Source organism: Mastomys coucha, unplaced genomic scaffold (assembly GCF_008632895.1).
Source record: "Mastomys coucha isolate ucsf_1 unplaced genomic scaffold, UCSF_Mcou_1 pScaffold20, whole genome shotgun sequence".
Lineage (NCBI taxonomy): Eukaryota > Metazoa > Chordata > Mammalia > Rodentia > Muridae > Mastomys > Mastomys coucha.
Window position 1 is genome coordinate 49,663,945 of NW_022196903.1, and position 20,740 is coordinate 49,684,684.

The window sequence follows — 20,740 nt, forward strand, 5'->3', positions numbered from 1 at the left end:
GGATGACATTTCCTCAACACCTTGCTCCAGCTTGCTTTTATTCACTAGACAAGGGCATGTCAGAAGGAGCTCTGAAAGTTGGCAGCAAGTTTCATTCTTTGTTTAAAGATCCAGTCTCTTGCCTTGGATGAGGGATCTCTAAACTTGAAAATGGCTTAGCAGCCCCAGCTTGAGGTTGTGTGTGTTCAATGTCATTGGCGTGGGGGGGCAGGGTGGATGAGGGGGGCTTGGTATTGGCCAAAGATTCCAAGTCCAGAGGAAGGCTGTGTGTGCACATTCTAAAGCTGTCTGCTCAAAGACTGGCTCCAGAAGGGATATGTAGACAGATTTTTATCATGAGAAAGTTCCCGTTTCTATGACTTGATCACACAGGTTCGGCTCCTTTACGTGCATGAACAGATCTCAGCCTTACTCATCTCTCCTCTCACCGCCCGTTAATCTCTGAAACCATCTAGCAGGAAAGTTCTGGCCTAGACAGGTCCCTCCCTGACAGTTTGTGTGGCACTACTCCCCACCCCCACCCCCACCATCCTTTTGATTTCTCATGGGCAAGAGTAAGCCTGGTGACCTCATTTCTGATTTCCCTTGGGGAAGGAGCATCAGTGGGACACCTGTACAGCCCTGCTGTAGAAGAGGGCGTGCCACAAGGTCCCAGCAAGCAACAATGGTGACCTGCACGGTCATGCTTCTCCCAGGATCCCTTTTCCAAGTGAAGATCCACAGCTGTATACCAGCTCAAATGCTTGGAGGTTTCCTCTTGCCACACACCCCTCCTCTTTATAGTAGATCACAGGATTCAAACTACAGCCAAGACGGAAGGACAGGGTTCCTTGCTTAGGGAGAGAATAAACACTGTTTCTATAGTGAAGTCGGGCAGGTGGGGTGGGTACGACACTATCCCTTGGGCTTGCTGAGCACACATGGGTGGATTCACAGCACAGGGAAAAACAACCCACACCACAGTATTTGGAGAGTCCAGAACTGGGTGTCTAGCCCAGTGTCCTGCTGAATTCGTCGACCAAATATTCCTGCACTTGTCAGGCTTAGCTGTCTGGTAATTTGGAAGCAGGGTTGAAATGCTTCTGGAACCAGCGGATACTTTCCCTTCTGATACCATAAGAGGCACAAAACCCCTCTGAATCTCTAAACCATCTTTCCCCTTTTTTGGAATAGAAAACAGTGCCGCACAAAAAAACAAACAAACAACCCTCCCCGACCCACACACACACACACACAACCCTGGGCTGTGATTAGCAGTCGAAGAAGTGTAAAAAGAACCTAGCATTTTTTTTTTCTAGGGAAACAAAAGTGGATGTCGATGCCAAAGTGAAGTGGGTCCTCCGGGATGTCTTTTAATTGGAAGCCTCTAGAGGTCAGCACAGTATAAACAAAGGGCTTCCTGATGCTGAAGCGGCACACCCTCCTGACTAGTGCAGCCCGGGAGAGCAACCAGTCAGGGTGGGGCAGAGAGGCAGTTGGCACCCAGGGCACAAGAGAGGAAAGTTTGATTCTCTAGAGCAGCCTGCTAATCTCTGACTCCAGTTATTTTCTGCCCTGTCTTTCTGGTCTATCTCTGCAGCTCCCACACCTATGTATCAAACGGGCCTGCTGATTGACAGCTGAACCAACAGCTGGATTACTTCTTATATTGGGCGGACTCAGCTCAGGACTCTTTCTGCTGTTGGTTAGCTTGCGGGATTTGCTACAATGCCTACACTGCCGCTGTCAATGGGTTTGGAGGAGAACCTAAGTCAGGTCAGGTAGAGTCTGCATGGTAGACAGATGAAGGATCAGGTGGGCATGGGTGACTGCAAACTGCTGGATACCAGGACTCCAAGCACAAGGTGCAGAGCTCCAGGCAGGGATGTCTCAGGTTTCACAGGACACATCTCCAGTCCTAAAAGGTGTTGTGAGTTTGCATTCCCTCAGAAGCTTCCACAGGAAGGGAAAATATTAAAAAGGTTCACCCCCCCCTTTTCTGTTGTCTGTTCTGTTTGGGTTTGTCCTTGTCCCTGCTTCCCAAGAAAACTTAACCCACACCTCAGTCAGATGTCATTTAACATGGCTCTTTAATAGGGACTGGAATGCACCCAGGACACAAACATGGAGAAAGGACAATGATGGAAGCATCAAAATATTCCAAAACTCCTCAATAAAACATTTTAACACTTTGTAGCTTAGTAATTTGACTTGATTCAAATTACTAAATTTCAGAACAATGGCCTTTTGATCCTAATGAGTGTAGACTCCATGGTATAGTTCCAGAATAGCCTAGTGACTTTCCAGTCCTTTTTCTCATGAATTAAACAGTGCTAAGTAAGTAGACTCTAGCTGTATGTGCCTATTACACACTAAACATTTTTGTTTCTGTTTATAAAAAAAAACAAACAAAAAAACAAACAAAAAACAACCAAGATCTCATGTAACCCAGCCTGGCCTGCAGCTAACCTTGTAGCCAAGGACCTTGGACACTTGATCTCTACAGCTTGCCCATTGCTGGGATTGTTACATCCTAACTTCATTCCTTTTCTCACTAGTTTTTGGCTAGGTAGGTTTGTGTATGTGAGGGAGTGTCAGTCAGTCAGTCAGTCTGTCTGTCTGTCTACTGTCTTTTTCAAGATGAGGAAATGGAGGCAGTTAGCAGCTAAGCAATTTTCATAAGATTGCACAGTTTAATAAGTGCCAGGACTGACTTTCTGGTCTCAGAGCTCTGCCCACTACTCCACTCTGCCTTCATTCTAAGCACGACCCTGTGTAGGAGGCCACTTCTCAACAGCTCCCAAGGGCCTGAGCACCGGATGGAATGTTGACAATGTTTCATTTTTGCCTCGCCCTTGACCAGATTAGCCCGCTGCTGGGCACCGTGAAAATGAATACAGTTTCCAATCTCCAGGCCCTGGCACAGACAAGCAAGCAGCTGGAAGAAAGGGCTCCTGCATGCCCTCTGTCCTCTGCATGGTCCTTCACCAGGACACGCAGGTGCTCTGCATGGTCCTTCACTGGGACACGCAGATGCTTTTATGTGCCTTTTTTATTGATGAAGGGCCTTTACTCCAAATCCCCTGAAAATTTGTGCAGCTGAGATCCAACCCCTCAAAGTGCAGAAGCAGGAAGAAAACACTGCCCTCCCCCCTTGGTCAGGTTCAGTGGAGTTCAGCACTCACCTGTCAGACCTCACAGTGTGCCCAGACCCACCCAGGTGTGGTCCCGCAGACCTTGCTTCTCCACTGACAGGAACATACATTTGTCGTTTTATGCCTCCTGCCTAGGCAGTGGGAAGGACCCCATTTCAAGCCACTTTTTTTTTTCACCTTTGAGGTGGCTACATGAGAGGTTCATTGCTACAGATACCCAGAAAGATGGAGAATGTACTAAGCCCCCAGCAATGTTTGTTTGGCTCCTGAGATGATGCACAGAGAGAGTGGAACTGGGAAGGCATGCCTAATGAAGAGCCATGGCAACAGGAATATTCTAAGTACCATAAAGCAGGGCCAGGCTGTTTGAGGAGATTGCATCACAGAGTTGCAAAGAAAGATTTCTTTTCTGGGCTTGACTCTTAATTCCCACAGAAATGTGGTCTTTTAGAACTTGGTTTCCTCTACTCAGTAAAGTTAAGGAGCCACTTGACAGGGACTATAACAGACCCTAAAAACAGAAACGTGTACTAGGGATGGTTTATAGGACATGCCTATAAACCTTGACTGCTTAGGAGGCTGAGGCAGGAGGATCATGAGTCAAGGCCACACTGGGCTCTATGATGAGTAATGAGTTCAGAACCAACTTGGACAACTTAGTGAAACCCTAAGTCAAAGATATGTGTGTGTGTGTGTGTGTGTGTGTGTGTGTGTGTGTGTGTGTATCCACTATGTACGTAGCTCTGTGGTAGAGCAGTTGACTAGCACACATGAAGCCCTAAGCTCAGTACCTAGTACTGAATAGTTTTTAAAAAAGAAAAAAAAATGAGGAATCAGCTTTAGCGTGGGTCACCCAAATGGGTGAATAGAGTCATTGCTGAGATCAGAACTGGAACCTTAGTAACTGGAAGTGACATGACACTCATGTGTCCCTCCCTCTGGCTCTGCAGCAACACTGAGACACAGTGCTAACCTGATCAGGCTGGTCCCTGGGAAGGTTAGCCTTGGGTCTAACTTTCACACCAGAATCACCCTCTCTCCAGCCCCTTCTCGCCCACCTTGCCATACAGAGACTTCAGACAGCGGGCTGTGTGGCTGTGGAGTCTACATCTGTCCTATCAGCCAGACACTCAGGGAGAAATAGGCTGGCATCTAAGCTGACTATATAACAGTTCATTTCTCGTCATTATTCCCTAAAGGGTACAATATCGCCTGCTATATTATATTTGTACAGTAGAAGGCATTAGTAGAGATGTTCTAAGATACATGGGAACACGACCACAGCTTCTATGCAAATAGGCATCTGAAGGTTCGCTATTTACCAGGCATTCTGAACCAACCCCAAGTCCCAAGAGACAACTATAATTCAGAGTCCATTGTTTTAGTGCAGACCAATACTTACCAAAGCATGCTGTTCCTATCCCTTAGTTTTCACATTGTACTTGGACAAAGAAAAATCCCAATATGAAAATGACTTTGTTTGTTTGTTTGTTTTCAAGACGGGGTGTCTCTGTGTAGCCCTGGCTGTCCCAAAACTCCCTCTGTAGACCAGGCTGGCCTCAAACTCACACAGGTCTGCCCGCCTCTGCCTCTCAGAGTGCTGAAATTAAAGGCAGGCATCACCATGCCTTAAAAATGAGAAAGAGACAGAGGACATGGAGCCAAGCAGAACCCAGCTCCAGGTACACTGCTCTATGGCACACAGGACAGGGCAGGAGTACAGGGGGCTGCTCCTCCAGAGGGTAGCCCAAGAAGTCTCATTCTCAGGACAGATCCATGCCCTAGAAGTGTCACATCCAGTTGCAGGTGTAGGTAAGAATAATTGTTCCACAGATAGTCAGCAATGGGAGGGAATCCCATTCTGTCACATCATATGAAGTAGAAGACAGTGCCTGGGCACCAGCTGGGGAAGCAACCTGTTGTTTAAAGCTGAGCATGAAAATGGGGGATAGCCACAGAGCAGTGTGCCTCACTTTATCCTCCCTCAGCCCCAGAGGAAGCCAGCTCTAGCAGCAGCTGTAGAGAATGGCAGGAAACCCACAAGCTGAAATGTTCAGGCAGCAGGGGACTTGCCTCACACAGTGATGTTCGTAGCCCTGGCCCCAGTGGCAGCCTAGAGTCTGGTAACTCTGAGCTTCTATTAGTACGTGATTAGTAGCTGGGACCGTCTGCCTTTCACAGCTACAGAACCAAAAATGTAAGTGCATCCCCCAGCTGGGTGGTTCTTATTTAAGAGATCGTGAAAGCACGAAGACATGGCCTCTGCCTGTACATATCTCAGTATTGTGGTTACTTACCACACTCAGAATACACTTAGGAGAAACTCCCAGCTGAGCATCAGACACCCTAGCTGGCATGATCCGGGAAATCTTCAGAGTGAGAAAATTTGCTCAGTCCACAGTGGGGCTGGTAATCAAAGAAGGGAAGCTATTCAAGGAAAAAAGCTCCAGTGGACATCCTGTCTCCACACCAGCACAAACCATAGGAAAGATGAGTTCAAAAGCGTCCCCCCATGCATACAACTGGCCATCTCCAAGATTTTAGGACACAGAGAAGCTGCTTTTAGCTCTTCCTCCCCCATGCCTTCCTAGACATCCCCTCCCAGTAGCCTTCCTCCTTAACTTCTCCCATTTTCTTCCAACTACATGTCTAGCAGTATATTTACTTAGTATTTTTAAAGATTTTGATGTTTTACCCCATTCATATTTGATATAATTTTAAATTCTATTTTATTTATTATTCGTGGATAGGTGGGTGCAAGTACACATGTGTGAAGATCAGAGGGCAATTTTCAGGAGTCTGTTTTCCCTCCACCTTCCTAACACAAGGTCTCTTATTTCTGCTATGCTGCATACTTAAGGCTAGCTGGCTCCCACATTTCTAGATGATTCCCCTGTGTCTTAGGGTTTCTATTGCTGTGAAGAGACATGATGACCAAGGCAACTCTTAAACAGAGAAAACTTTTAATTGGGTTACTATTGGCTTATAGTTCAGAGATTCAGTCCATTATCATCGTCATTGGAGGAATCATGGTGGCATGCAGGCAGACACGGTGCTGGAGAAGGAGCTGAGAGTTCTACATCTCAATCAACAAGCAGCACGAAGACACAGTGTACCACTGAGTCTCGATTTGAGTTTCTGAGACCTCAAAACCAACCCCCCTAGTGACTCACTTCCTCCAACAAAGCCACATCTACACAAACAAGGCCATACCTGCTAATAGTGCCACTCCCTATAGACCTGTGGGGGCCATTTTTATTCATATCACTAGATCCAGTCTCTAGCTCCCATCTCAATGTAGGAGCACTGGGATTACAGTGCAAGCCATTGCATTTTTGTGAGGTTTTGACCATTGTCTGGTCATCAGGCCTGCTTAGAGAGCATGTCTACCAGCCAATCCATCTCATTGCAAGCGGATTCCTATATATTATATGGATATTTTTGGCCATCATAGAAACATGCTTTCTTTTTGCTAAATGGCATTGGGGATTTAGTCCTCAAAGCAGCCTTCTCAATACAATTTCTCCCAAATAAAACTAGAAGACTATCCACTCCAGCAGATACACAACAGAGAAATACAAAAAGCACATAATACAAAGTACCACAACTCTAAATGTCTTGACTAGGGGTTTCAAAATTTTTTGATAATCTCAAAAAATTTAGAAAAAAAAATCAGTGACTCCATGGAGATTACAAACAAGCAAATTAATTATATCCAGGCCACAAAGAGGAAAGGCAGCAAGCTGAATGAGAAAATCAGTGAAATGGATGAAAAACCAACATGAAAGAAAATCCAAGCAAGGAAGTGGAGATTTAAGAAGACAAAGCAAATGCGAATTTGAAAATGAGAAATTCAATGAACTAAATAAAAAGTACAGTGAAGAGTTTCATCAATAGACTCAACCAAGAAGGAAAAAAAAAAATTACTAAGGCCGACGAACACAGGCAATGAAACACTACACTCAAACATTAATAAAGTAAAGTGAACAAGCATGACTGCAGCATCCAAGAGAGAACTCTGGAACACTATCAGGAGACCAACCCTAGAACCATGCACTAGAAGAAGGGGCTAAGGGAAGAGTAAAGGAATACATATCCATTAAAGGAAATAATAACAGAAAAATCCAGAAATGGAAGGAAATGGACATCCAGACAGGAGAGGCATATACTATCCTAACTTGACATGATAAAAGTAGAAGCTCTCCACAACACATTGTCGGGATATAAAAAAAGGTAAAGCAAAGAAACACTATTAAAGGATCAAAAGGAACTGTTGACATACCCACAAAGGCAAACATCCCAAGAGAACACCAGATTTCTTATCAACAACCCTAAAAGACCGGAAAGTATGGTCTATTTCAAACCATGAAAATAAGTAACCCCTAACCAGAATTTATCATTCAGCAAAGTTATCTTTTAAAATTGATGTAGAAATAAGGGCATTTGAAGACAAGAATAAACTAAGGTAGTTCATGATCGCCAACTCAGTACTGCAGATGACACTTAGAGAAATACTCCTATGCATAGAGAAAGAGAAAAGGAAATATCAGCCATGAAATTCATGAGAGGAAAGATGAACAAAGGTAGCATGGGAAGCATGCTGGATAGTTTTATATCAACTTGACACTTTTGTAAACTCATGTGAGAGGGGAGAGCCTCAATTAAGAAAATGCTTCCTTAATATTAGGTTGTAGACAAGCCTGTGTGGCATCTTCTTAATTAGTGGTTGATGGGGAAAGGCCCAGTCTGTTGTGGGTGGTGCCATTCCTGGGCTGGTGGTTCTGGGTTCTATAAGAAAGCAGGCTGAAAAAGCCATGAAGAGCAAGCCAGTAAGCAGCACTCCTCCATGGCCTCTGCATCAGCTCCTGCCTCCAGGTTCCTGTCCTGCTTGAGTTCCTGCCCTCACTGCTTTTAGTAATGAACTGCTACAGGGAACTGTGAGTAAATTAAACCCTTTCTCTGAGAGTTGCATTTCTCATGGTATTTTATCACAGAAATAGTAACCCTAACTAAGATAGGAAGAAACCAGCAAATCCCTGTTACTAGTAGGGAAGAAAGATGTTGATAAACAACAATCCAATCAACTAGAAAAACAAGGTGGTAAGAATTAGTAAGTATTTCTCAATAATAGTCTTGACTGTAAAATACCTCACTCATTAATGGAGAAGTACTTGCTGCTTTGGTAAAAACGAACAAACAAAACCAAGTAGATTCAACTGTGTAGTCATCAAGAAACAAACTTTACTGGCAAAGATACCCTCAAAGTATGGTAGCTCATCTATGAAGAAAGTGGAAGCTGAAATGAGCTGAAGTAGATATTCTAGTATCTTACAGATTCAACTTCAAATAAAAATTAGCCAGAAGAGATAAAGAAAGGTACTAAATATTAATAAATTTATACCAAGTAAAAATGTATGCACACTGAATGTTGGAGCTCTCAATTTTACAAAACACTACTAGGCAGAAGGAACAGTAGGTCCATACCTACTTCCATACCCTGTTTCTATCTTTAGACAGGTCATCTAAACTGGAAACCACTTCAGAGCTAAACTAAATGCTGGATCAAATGAACTGGACAGATAGCAAATATTCCATCTGATGAATATAGGATACACATTCTTCTCAGCATCCTGGAAAAAGATTCTCTAAAATTAGTTACATTATGTGTCACAAAACTAAACAAAGACAAAGGCATCAAAATAAATTCTTATATCTTACAAAACTGTAATGTACAAAAACTACAAAGCAATAGCAAGAGAAATTATAGAAACTACACAAATATACAGAGACTAAACAATAGACTTTTGGGGGGGTAGGGTTTTGTTGTTGTTTTGTTTTTTGAAACAGGGTTTCTCTGTATAGCCCTGGCTGTCCTGGAATTCACTCTATAGACCAGGCTGGCCTCAAACTCAGAAATTGGCAGACCTCCCAAGTGCTGGGATTAAAGGCGTGCACCACCACTGCCTGACTAACAATAGACTTTTGAATAAACAGATGCATGAAGAAATCAGGGGATAGATTTTAAAAATACCTAGAACCTATTGAAAAAAGCACAGCTTGCTAAAACCTTTGGGGTACAGAGGATGCAGTTCCAAGAGGGAAATTTATGGCTATAAGAGCTTACATTAAAAAGACCACACATCTCAAGTAAATAGCTTTGCTCTGTCCTTCAAGATCTTAGAGAAAGAGCAGGAGAGAGAAGGAGGGAGGGAGAAGGAGGGAGGGAGGGAGGGAAGAAAGGAGGAAGGGAGGGAGGGAAAAGGGAGGGAAGAAGGAAGACAAAGAAGGAGAGAGTGGAAAACAAGCTAAACAGAAAAGCAACAGCACTGGAAAGAAATGAGGAGCAGAGTAAAGAATCAATGAAATTGATACTAAATGAAGTCTAAATAGAAACCGTGGATCAAAAAGGTGCTTCTTTGGAAAGGTAAATAAGATACAAAGTTCATAGGTGAACTAACCAAAAGAAAGGAACGGCCCAAATGAATAAAGTTAGGGGTGGAAAGGTGAAGTTACAATCAATTCCAGTGAAATGTAGAGATTCATTAGAGAATATTTATTAAACTTCTATTTTAAACTCGTTAAGAAATGGATTAAATTCTAGGCCCTGTGGCCTATCAAAAGTAAGTAAAAAGATAAACAACTTAAACAGCTCCATACAAACAAGGAGGGTATAATAGAAATGAAAAGTCTACCTACAAAGTGAAACCCAGGATAAGATAGAGCTACTTGTGACTTCTACCAAACCTTTTAGGAAGAGTTAATGCCAAGGCGCCACAAAGCAAAAGGTGAAAGAGCACTACCAACTAATTCTGTGAAGTGAGAAACACTCTTTACCCCAAACAGGATAAGGATACATTACATGAAAATTTCCCTGGTGAAAGCAGATGTAAGAATTTCTTCAGTAAGGTAGTTGAAAAAAATGATGATTCTTCTGTTCGATTGTTCCTGTGTACCATTAAAAGTATTATATACCATGAGCAGGTTGGCTTCATCTGAAGAATGTGAGGGTTCAGCATCAACAAGTCAATAAGTAGACATAAGGACATAGTCACATGATCAACTCAGTAGGTACAGAAAGCTTTTCACAAAGTTGAACATGATCTTGATCAGGAACTAGAAACATAAGGGATCTTAATTAAAGCTCTCTGACAAAGCTTAAGCTGACATCACATGAAATGAGAAAAACTAGAAGGGTTTCCTCTGAAATTAGACAAGTGTGCCGCTCTCCTTGCTCACAGTCATATCGTTCTCAAAGCCATACTTAGAGCATGGAGACAAGAGGAAGAAATGCAAGGGATGGAAACAGGAAAGTGAAACCCAGTGCATCCCATGTGACATGAGCATATACTTAAGAGAACTCACCAGAAAACTTGAATACTGAATACCAAATACCCGCTTTGGGGAAAGTAACAGAATACAAAATGGAGATAGAAAAACCAGTGAGGGGTTTGGGGGGAGGCGGTGCAGGGGCGGGAACACAGTAGCTCAGTGATTTAGCACTGCTCACTAAGCCTGACAACCTGCGTTTGATCTCTGGGATGAGATGGTGGAAGAAGAGAGAAAATTTTTATTAATTGTTCTCTGGTTCTCCATACATTCTGTGGCATGCACATTCACATGCACATGCACACACATAAATAATAAATAAATAAAGTAATTTTTAAAGCAGCTTTTTTATATGACCAATAATGGAAGCAAGGAGTTGGTTGGGGGAGGGGTGGCAATCTCATTCACAGTGTCTTAAGAGTAAAATGCCTGGAAATAAATGTAACTATCAAGGTACAAGACACTTACAATGAAAACTTTAAGACACTGGAGAAATAACTGAAGATACTAGAAGATGTAAAGATCTTTCATACACTTGGATTGGCAGAATTAATATAATCATAATTATAGTACAAAAAACTCTATTTTTAACACAAGACCCATCAAAACTCCAATTGCATTCTTCACAAAAGTAGAAAAGACAATCCAAATTCATATGGTAGCACAAAAGACCCTAAATAGCTGAAACAATCCTAAGCAGAAGAGGCAATGCTAGAAGCATAAATACTTGATCTCAAATTGATCTCAAATACTACAGAGCCATAGCAACCACAATAGCATGCCCTACACAAACAGAAGTAGACTCATAGAATAGAAGAGAGGATTCAGAAAGTAACCACAAAACAGAGACTAGATCTAAACCTGGCACAAGAACACACACTTACGGGTAGAATAGGTGACTCAGAAACAAATCACAATACATACAATAAACCATGTTAGCATTCTGTATAAACTCCACCCCCACAGATACCTAGCAGCAGCCAGGTATGCTCCTCCCCATGGTTACCTGGCAATGGCCAGGTAGACCTGGTCCTATAAAAGGGGCTGCTTGCCCCCTCCTCTCTCTCTTACTCCTGCTTCTCTCCTTGCCTCTTGCCCCTTTGTTCCCTCTCTCTCCCCATTCCCTTCCCCCCTCTCTCCACATGGTCATGGCCGGCCCCTACTTCTCTCCTCTCTCCTCTCTGCCTTTTTCTGCCTCTGCTACCCTCTTAACTCCCCTCCCCATGCCCTAAATAAACTCGATTCTATACTATACTGGCGTGTGTCTGTTCCCTCAGAGGGAAGGGATGCCTCTGCATGGCCCCGCCGAGGCACCCCCTTCCCCTATACCTTGCCAGAACATATTCTTATAGCTCTTTCTCTTTTTATGATCACAACAAACCAACCACCTAGTTTTCCATCAAGATATCCAAAGCATACGCTGGAGGAAGGACAGCCTCTTCAAAACATTGTGCTGAGCAAACTGAAGGTCACAGCAAGAAGAATGCCAGTGGATGCCTAGCTTTCAACCAGCACAAGACCAGTACAGTCTTAATGTAAGACCGGAGATGCTTGAAACTGGGAGAAGAAATCAGAGAGAACCTTTCAAGATACAGGCATGGGCAAGCATTTTCTGAAACGTATTCAAATGGCCCAGGAAATAATCCCCAAACTGACAGACAGGATTACATGAAGTTAAAAAGTTCCTGTGCAGTAGAGTCTCAAGAAATAATCGGCAAAACGAAGAGAGAGCTGATGATATGGGAGAAAAACCTTTGCTCATGATACATCAGACAGAGGAGTCACATTTACAGTATATAAAGAACTGAAAAAGCCGGGGAGTGGTGGCACATGCCTTTAATCCCAGCACTTGGGAGGCAGAGGCAGGCAGATTTCTGAGTTCAAGGCCAGCCTGGTCTACAGAGTGAGTTCCAGGACAGCCAGGGCTATACAGAGAAACCCTGTTTCAAAAAACCAAAACAAACAAAGAAAAAAGAACTGAAAAAATAATTAAGTATCCCTCAACCCTACACAAAGAGCTACAAGCTATTAAGGAATGCTAAGAATAGGAGAAGCAGTCTTCCCCAGGAAAAAGCACACTAGTTGTTTATTCAATATCAAATGGTCAGCCCTGAGAATGTACATGCAAGTAACATTATAAAGACTGAGCAGAGTGTGTTTATGTATTTAAAAATATATATGTACATATGTATATATACACAAATATACATATATACATGCATAAATATATACATATGTGTGTGATATAAAAGTAGAAAGGGGACTTATGGGAAAATGAGATCTTAAGGGAATAAAGATGGGGCAGAGGGAAGACTTAGGAGGAAGAGGACCAACAAGAAGAGGCAGAGGAGGAGTAAGAGCAGAGTATGCTAACATCTATTTGTGAGATGCTAAAGTAAACTATTGTTTACGTTAACTTTAAAAAAGTAAAAGGGCAAGAAATACCTGAGCATGTGCCTGAAATCCCTGCATGCTGCTTGTTGAATTCGGATGGCTGAGAGGCTAGCCTAGGTTATTTAAAGAACATAAATCCAGCCTGGACTGTGGAGTGAGATACTGGAGAGACAGGGTAGGGAACCAGGGAAGGAGAAGAAGCAGGAGTGGGTGGGGAGAGGGATGAAAAGAGAAAGGAGATTCTCCACCATACTGTCTGTCAGCTGGCGCACATGGCAAGTTTCTTGCTTAGTTTGGAGGTGCCCAGGACACTCACATTACTAGCCCTTCTCTGTCTTCTGCAATGGAAATGTGTAAGAGAGAGAAAACATGAGTGATGTCATATACCAGCCACCCCATGTCTTTGTTGTTGTGTGGAGTTTCAGCACCAGAGTGGTGTGCCAAGCAGTCTAATTGTGGGGAGGATTGTGGAGCCCCTGGGACTGAGGTGTTCTCAGTGGGGACAGAGGGTGACTCACAGTGGCCTTTGCAGCTTTTACTTCTGTCACCATAGCCCTCCTGACAGCTGCAATCAGTTTTACTTTCTTTCTCCTACGCTGCAACCTCTCTCCACCTACCCCCACCACTCCCTGCTTCTCCTTGCCCCCCCCCCCCGTTTTAAACCAGTTCTGTGTGGAGGGGTGGGTCTCTTGGTGGCAGAGCTAAACCTGATTTCTTACTTCCCCCTTCTTCAAAGATGACATTGCTGACTTCTTAAATACTTCCTGTAATTGATTATAAGAAGGACCAAAAGAGAAACTGCATGATTAATTATGGAAACCAAACTGGTGATGTTTTCTCTGGTAGGTAGGTTGGAAGCCTGTCTGCACACACCCCACAGACTTTTTTTTTTTAAAAAAATCTGTTATCTAGAAGCAAACTGAAACACCACCTAGCTAAATGCCAACGAGCCCACCTAACCCATCTATCTGTGAAGTTGGACTCTTCAGAATTTTTGCAACCCTTTGCTTAGCACAGCAAAAAATATTCCCCAGGGTGTGGTTAAATCTTGCCCTAACCCCATACTCTTAAACTCTGAAAAGACAAAACAAATTGACCACATGCTCCTGAAAAGCTCGATTTGGAAGCTGGGGTGGGCAACTGCAGGTAAAATTTTGGCAAAAGCAGGCTGGAGAGGTGCTCAAAGGATAAAAATACTTACCACCAAGCCTGAGGAACCGAGTTGTTCATTGGGTTCCCCAAGTAGACCATCATACACACATACACACACACACCACACACCACACACCACATATCACACATACATACACACACACCACACACCACCACCACTACCACCACACACACACTCACCACACATCACACACCATACACCACATATCACACACCACATACCACATATCACACACACATACACACACACCACACACCACACCACACACATCACATACCACATACTACACACACCACACACACATACCACACACACACACCACACACACACATACACACACACACACCACACCACACACATCACACACCACATACTACACACACCACACACACATACAGAAAGAGAGAGAGAGAGACAGAGAGAGAGACAGAGACAGAGAGAGACAGAGAGAGGAAGAGAGGGAGAGGGAGAGGGAGAGGGAGGGAGAGGGAGAGGTAGAATGTAATTTAAAAAATTAGAAATGACTAGAGATGGCTCAGTGGTTCAGAGCACTTGTTGCTCTTGGAGAGGCTCCAGATTCAGTTCCAGCATCAATTTCGTGGCTCACAGCAATCCATAACTCCAGTTCCAGGGGAGTCAACATCTTCTTCTGGCCTCTGTGGGCACCATGCATTCATGGGTGCATGGAGGGTAAAATACTCAGTCAGACATGTAGAATAAAACAAAGAAGTATTAAAAGAGAGAACTTTGACAAAAGCAAATAAATGCTCAGTCAGAAATGCAGCACACTGTCCTGGAGGGTAGTTCCCTGGCACTGCTAGGGAAGATTGTGGCTAACAGGTTGGATAAAGCAGCTACTAGGACATACTGTAGCCCTGATCTAGGATCCATTGTCACAGTAACAGCATTCCTGTGGATCTTCTGCAAATACAGCTCACACTGGGCATCTTGGTTGGCTATAATTTTGAGCAGAAACATCAGAAGGAGGTAAGGACTAGAGAATCTTTCTCTGGTGTCAATGTCTCTGCCTCCTAATATCTGCACACTGACTGATGTCACCCTTTTCCAGATCAACCCTAGACCCAGCCTGGTAGGGAGAGTGAGCCAAAGCCAGGCATAAAATCATATCTCCCTGATTCTTGGCTTCTTGGAGACCCCTGATTCAAATCCTTTCCAAATATTCTAGGGGTGGTCCTCAGGCACTAAATCGTACATGTTTTAGGGCTCTTATTTGGGGGACCTAGCACCCTCCATCTCTACTAGTGGTACAAGACCCTAGATGTCATCTGGTCACAAGTGTCCACAGAAGAACACAAATATTGACAGCATCTTTGTTGGAGGCAGGCAGTATGAGGCAGTGAACCTTGATGTATGCTCCAGGCTGCTCTTGGCAGTGACCAGAGTGTCAGAATCAAGGAAAGTGACATCCTAATGACAGCTCTTTCAGATAATCTTTCTTCCAGTCTCTCATAAAGGGACATATGTTAGTCAGACATTGCTATGTGATATGCAGAATCACCTTCTTATCCAGCCATGTCACTGGGACCATGGACTCAGTATATAAGCCTAGTGTGCCTGCCCTGCCCCTTCTATAAACAGGGTCCAGGCCAGTATACCTCCTGATCTAGCTTCCTGGAATGCACAAAGGCAACAGGTTTAATTCTAAGCGCCACAAAAATAAATTCATCATGTTCTATACCCAGAAATGGGACAAATGGAGGCTGCCTGAAATGTGGTTGGCTGTATGATTGGACCCTGGCTTAATTAGCTTTTTTTTTTTTTGGTTTGGTTTTTTTGAGACAGGGTTTCTCTGTGTAGCCTTAGCTGTCCTGGAACTCACTCTGTAGACCAGGCTGGCCTCGAACTCAGAAATCTGCCTGTGTCTGCCTCCCAAGTGCTGGGATTAAAGGCATGTGCCACCACTGCCCGACCGTAGCTTTTCTATTGATGTGACAAAACGCCATGACCAAAAGCAACTCAGGGAGAAAAGTGTTTACTTCATTTTATAGCTTATACTTCATCATCCAAGGAAGTTAGCGCAGGATCCTGGAGGCAGGAGGTCAAGGAATCATGCCACTTACTCGCTTTCTCAGCCTGCTTTCTTATAGCACCTAGAGTCACCTGCCCAGGAATGGTACCACCCACAGTGAGTTAGGCCCTCCTAAATCTATCATTAGTCAAAACAACATCCCACAGACTTACCTCCAGGTCAATCTTATGGAGGCCTTTTCTCAATTAAGATTTTCCCTTCTCAGATATGTCTAGATTTTTCACCAGTACAGACCTCAAGGTGCTGAGTGGACCCTTAACCAGGACAGAGGTAGGCTAAGGTCCCAGGTGACACAGTGTACCCTTCCACATGGGAAAACTCTCACTGCGGATGCTGAGGGTCGGCTGACTCTTCCAACAGAGTTGGACATTACAAGATGATTTAACTCTGACTAGCAAAAGCATGGGCCACTAGTCAATACTTTGAACCACCAGCAAGTTACAAGCAGTAAAGCTCTTCAGACCCACTTAGAAAATATTTAAGTGATGCACTCACTCGGGGTCCTTCACATACACTAAGCGGTTATCATGCTTGTGGTCCACAGACCACACTTCAGGAAACCAGCACCTTCCAGACTCACCATGCCACCCACTACATCAGCAAGGAGCCAAGTTCATCAAGAGACCATTGGGTTCAGGTCTGGGCAAAACACCCTCCTGCCTCTACGCATTCCTTGTTTCACAAAGAGACAATCCTTATAAAGATACCACCACAGTTGTCTTCACTGACACCTTCAGATCTGAGGTGTAGAAGGCACCCCTCTAAGCTAACCTACACTGTGGTAGAATTGACGGAAGCCAGGTCTGCCTGACTCTAAAGCCTGGCCCCTGGTCACAGGATTCTGCTTTTCTGAGATACGGGGAACAATAAGACCACATTTCTTTAAGCAATAGGAAACAAAAGTATCGCAAGGGACAGAGAGCCTATGATTAGATCAGACCACTCCCTGAGCTTCACACACTGTGGGTAGGATCACTGCACAGACAAACTTGAGTAGTATCTAGAAGCACACTGCATCATCCAAGTGAGTCACAAGGCATCCAGCTTTCATCTGCGTGTTGTATATCTGCCCCGCTGGAGCACGTGCTTCCTGAAGCAAGTAGTCTATCCTATTATCCTGTTCTCGCGGGGCTTAGCACAGTATTGGCTTTCAAGAAACCTTTGTGGAATGAATTAATGAATGGGTGAATGAATGCATTTCGATGCTTTCTCTCTCCCTCGGGATATGTGGAACCTGCCCTGCTCCTATTCATTCACAAGAAGCAAGTGTTAGAAGTCAGACAACCCCAGCCACTGTGTGATCATCCAGGACAGAAGCTAAGCAGCTTGGAGCATCTTAAAGCTGAGTCACCTTCCACTCATTCTGGGTGGTGGGCAAGAGCACCTGCTGTGGCCCTGCTCCTGCTCTTCCCCTCAGAGAACCCAAGCAGGCACAAAAACAACCTGCTGTCCAGAGCTGCTTGCAACAGTGCCCAGGCTGCAGACTCATATACATACACTCAGAGAGAACTCAGAAGCTGCCATTGAGGCTGGGGACAGGCAGTAGTAAGTGGCCAGGAGGTGCCACCACGTAAACAAAGTTGCCTGTGTTTCTATGATCGTATCCAACCTCAGTCACCTGTCCTCAGATTCACAGGCACCAGGAATTCCCAGCCCTCTTTCCGTATCCCTTTTCCCAGAGTCCCCAAGAGAGCCTGCCATCTGCCATCAGGTCCCACGACTTCATGAGTGTCAAGGGTGTTTTGGATTCCTGAAGAGCTCACGGGGCCACCCCCTGCTCTGAAGAGCTCATGGGGCCACGCCCCTGCTCTGTTGGCCCGATTGGCCTTGCAATCCTCTCTCCTCAGGACCATGTGTTCCTCTATGCTCTTTGCCTTCTCTCTGGGCTTACTTAATCCTAATGGTTACTCCTTTCCAACATCTAGTCTCCTCCCTCCCTTTTCGACACTGCTCAGACACCTTCCCCTTGCTAACTCGCAGGCCTGCTCTGTCCCTGTGACTGACCGCTCAGCAGGCTTAGCTTCCCAGACACGGTCACCTCCAGCTATACGCTTAACCACACAGACACCACGGAGGATCTTTGAATGGCCTTTCCAAGCTACTTCCAAGATGGGAATTGGGGTTTGGATTTGAGAAAACTGCCGAAGAGCTCAGAACACCTTTCCCCTTCTCCTGGGTGCAGAAGCAGGTTCTAACCAGGGCCTTGTTCTCTTCCCACACACCAGCCTGTAGTCAGAGCCGATCTCAGGGGACTTTCATTCAGTGTAGAGTACTATAAAGACATGCCTGGAACAAATGTCCAAGATGGGTTTTGAGCCTAGAGGGATAAAGAGAGTCAAATTCATTTTCTTGTCAATCAACAAAATCTTTGAACTGTCTGAGAATGCAGCCATGGGTATGGGTCTATGATGAGGAGAACTCAGTCCGCTGAGTTCCTAACAGATGCCAAAGGGTAAGATTGCAGCCTCTGGCAAAGAAAGGCACTGTCTGGCACAAACAATGGAGGTGGCCTTGGCATAGTGTCAAATGAGTTGAGAGCAACAATGCCAGCCTGTCCCTTTTGGGGGCTGCTGAGTCTAGGGAGCAGTCTGTATTCGAATTAGGGAAAACAAAGAGCAAAGGCTGTAGTTGTCTCTGTGGGAAATGGTCATAAGCTAGGACATACTTAGCTCTGGCTGGCTGCATATTTAGGGCCAAGACGATTGCTAAAGGTGGTAGAATGGGGAGTAAGGGCCAGCACATGGCTGCAATAGTGGCCATATTGGTCATGTGGCCTAATGGGCTGGCCCTTCTTTCCCACATGTCTAGCCAACCTTAGACTGCTAGGCCCTGGCCAGTAGCATTCCAGGGATCTACATCATACAGCTAGCTAGTTCAGGCAAAGCAGAAGGACTGTACCTCTGTCGGGATTCTGAGCCTGGTTTCATTCCACAGCCTGTAGGTTCCTGACCATTAACCAACTCTGACCACACATAAGATGGTAGAACAGCTCACATACCAGGTAGATGTATACTTTGAAGATTCACAGGACAAAGGTCCCATAGTAAGTTGTAGGGTACCAAGCCATAGTCTATATCCCTATTTTCCTATATCCCTATATCCCAAGGCCTCAGATTTTTCACAAGTAATTTACAATAACTAGCTGTTGCATAACAAAACTTTTCCTGGGGAGACACAACAAACACATCTATTTATCCCAGGTAGGGAACCCAGGACAGAACAAAGTACAAATACCACCAAAGTCCAACTTGATGAACCAATGAGTTTTATTAGGGTACGTTCAGGAATATGGATGAGGGATTAGTTATAGGAGCAGAAATACCTCAAAGACAGCTAAACTACAGCACCAGTACAGCTCACAAAGCTAGGAACCTGCCCAACCTGTAGGTAGCTCAACAGGTTGGAGTGGGTCCTTTGCAGATGTCTTAGTTGATCTAAACCTCTTCCAGTCAGGCCAGCTGGCTTCTGCTGCTTCAAAGCAGCTGGTCTGGCCTCAGAGTCTTCTTTGTAGATCTGTTTGGCTGAGTGTCTTCTTTGCATCTCACCTTCCTTCCATCTGAGAACTCTGAACTTCTATTGTTTGCTCTGGCAAGGAGACGCCCACTGAATCTGGTCAGCTTCAGGGACTTCCTGAAGCTATCTTGGATTGTTTATCTTCCTGTTTAAGGAGTGTCCCTGAAGGATGGAATGTTTCAATCTGGGAGGAAACTTACACACCGCTAACCCAATAGAAAAAAAGATCCAGTGAGGCAATCATTGCACAGAAAATATTAATTTCCAATATATGAAAATATGCAGGCTCTCTGGCCACCAGGAAACATCAAGACCTTATTCTTGCAAATTTGAAAAGATTGAAGCTGTCAAGAAGTGGTATAGAAGTCCTGTCACGTAGAACTGGTAGGAATGGTCCAGCTACACTGAAGGGCTGTTTGTGAGTCTCTGTCAGATCCTAGGTTCAAGCCGTTTGACCTCACCATCCCATTTTACAGAAGCCATCCTAATGAAATAGCTGCATGTTACAGATTCCAGTGGTTGTTGCTGTCTTGCTTATAGGGCCTTAAGGTAAAGGAAGAAACAAAGGGAAAGGAAAGAAAAGAATGTATGAGGAAAGATAAAGGGGCAAGAAAGGGGAGGAGGCAGAGCGTGAGGAGGAAAAGGGGAGCCCGGCATGACGTAGGTGCATGTAAGAGGGCTGCAATAAATAAAGGAAAAGGAAGCCCAGAAGGGAGAGAAGCTGTCTGTTTACGAGTAGTAAGATGATTGGCGAGCAGGGGGTCTGTGGGTGCAAGGAGATCTCTGGACTCTAATGAAGCCGCAATGCTGCTATCCATGACCAGCTGGAGGAATGAGCAGGACACAGTCCTTGCAGGGTGGTATCAGAACAACACATACGTTCATTTTCCTTAGGCAGATGGAGTAGAAATCCAGGAGAGTGCACATTCAGCTGTGCCCACTATGGAGCAGGAGAACAGCAAGAGGCAGAGGGTCCACATTTCACTCTCTACCCCAGATTCATAAATCTGTGGGTTTGCATTTCTGTACTGTCATCTCTCTTCTTAGATCCTAAGATGCTGTCAGCATGACACTGGGCTGGGGAGGCTGCAGCTTGAACAGAGTCTGAAGGAAGTCCAGTGCAGAGGTGGCATGAGACATTTCCAGTGC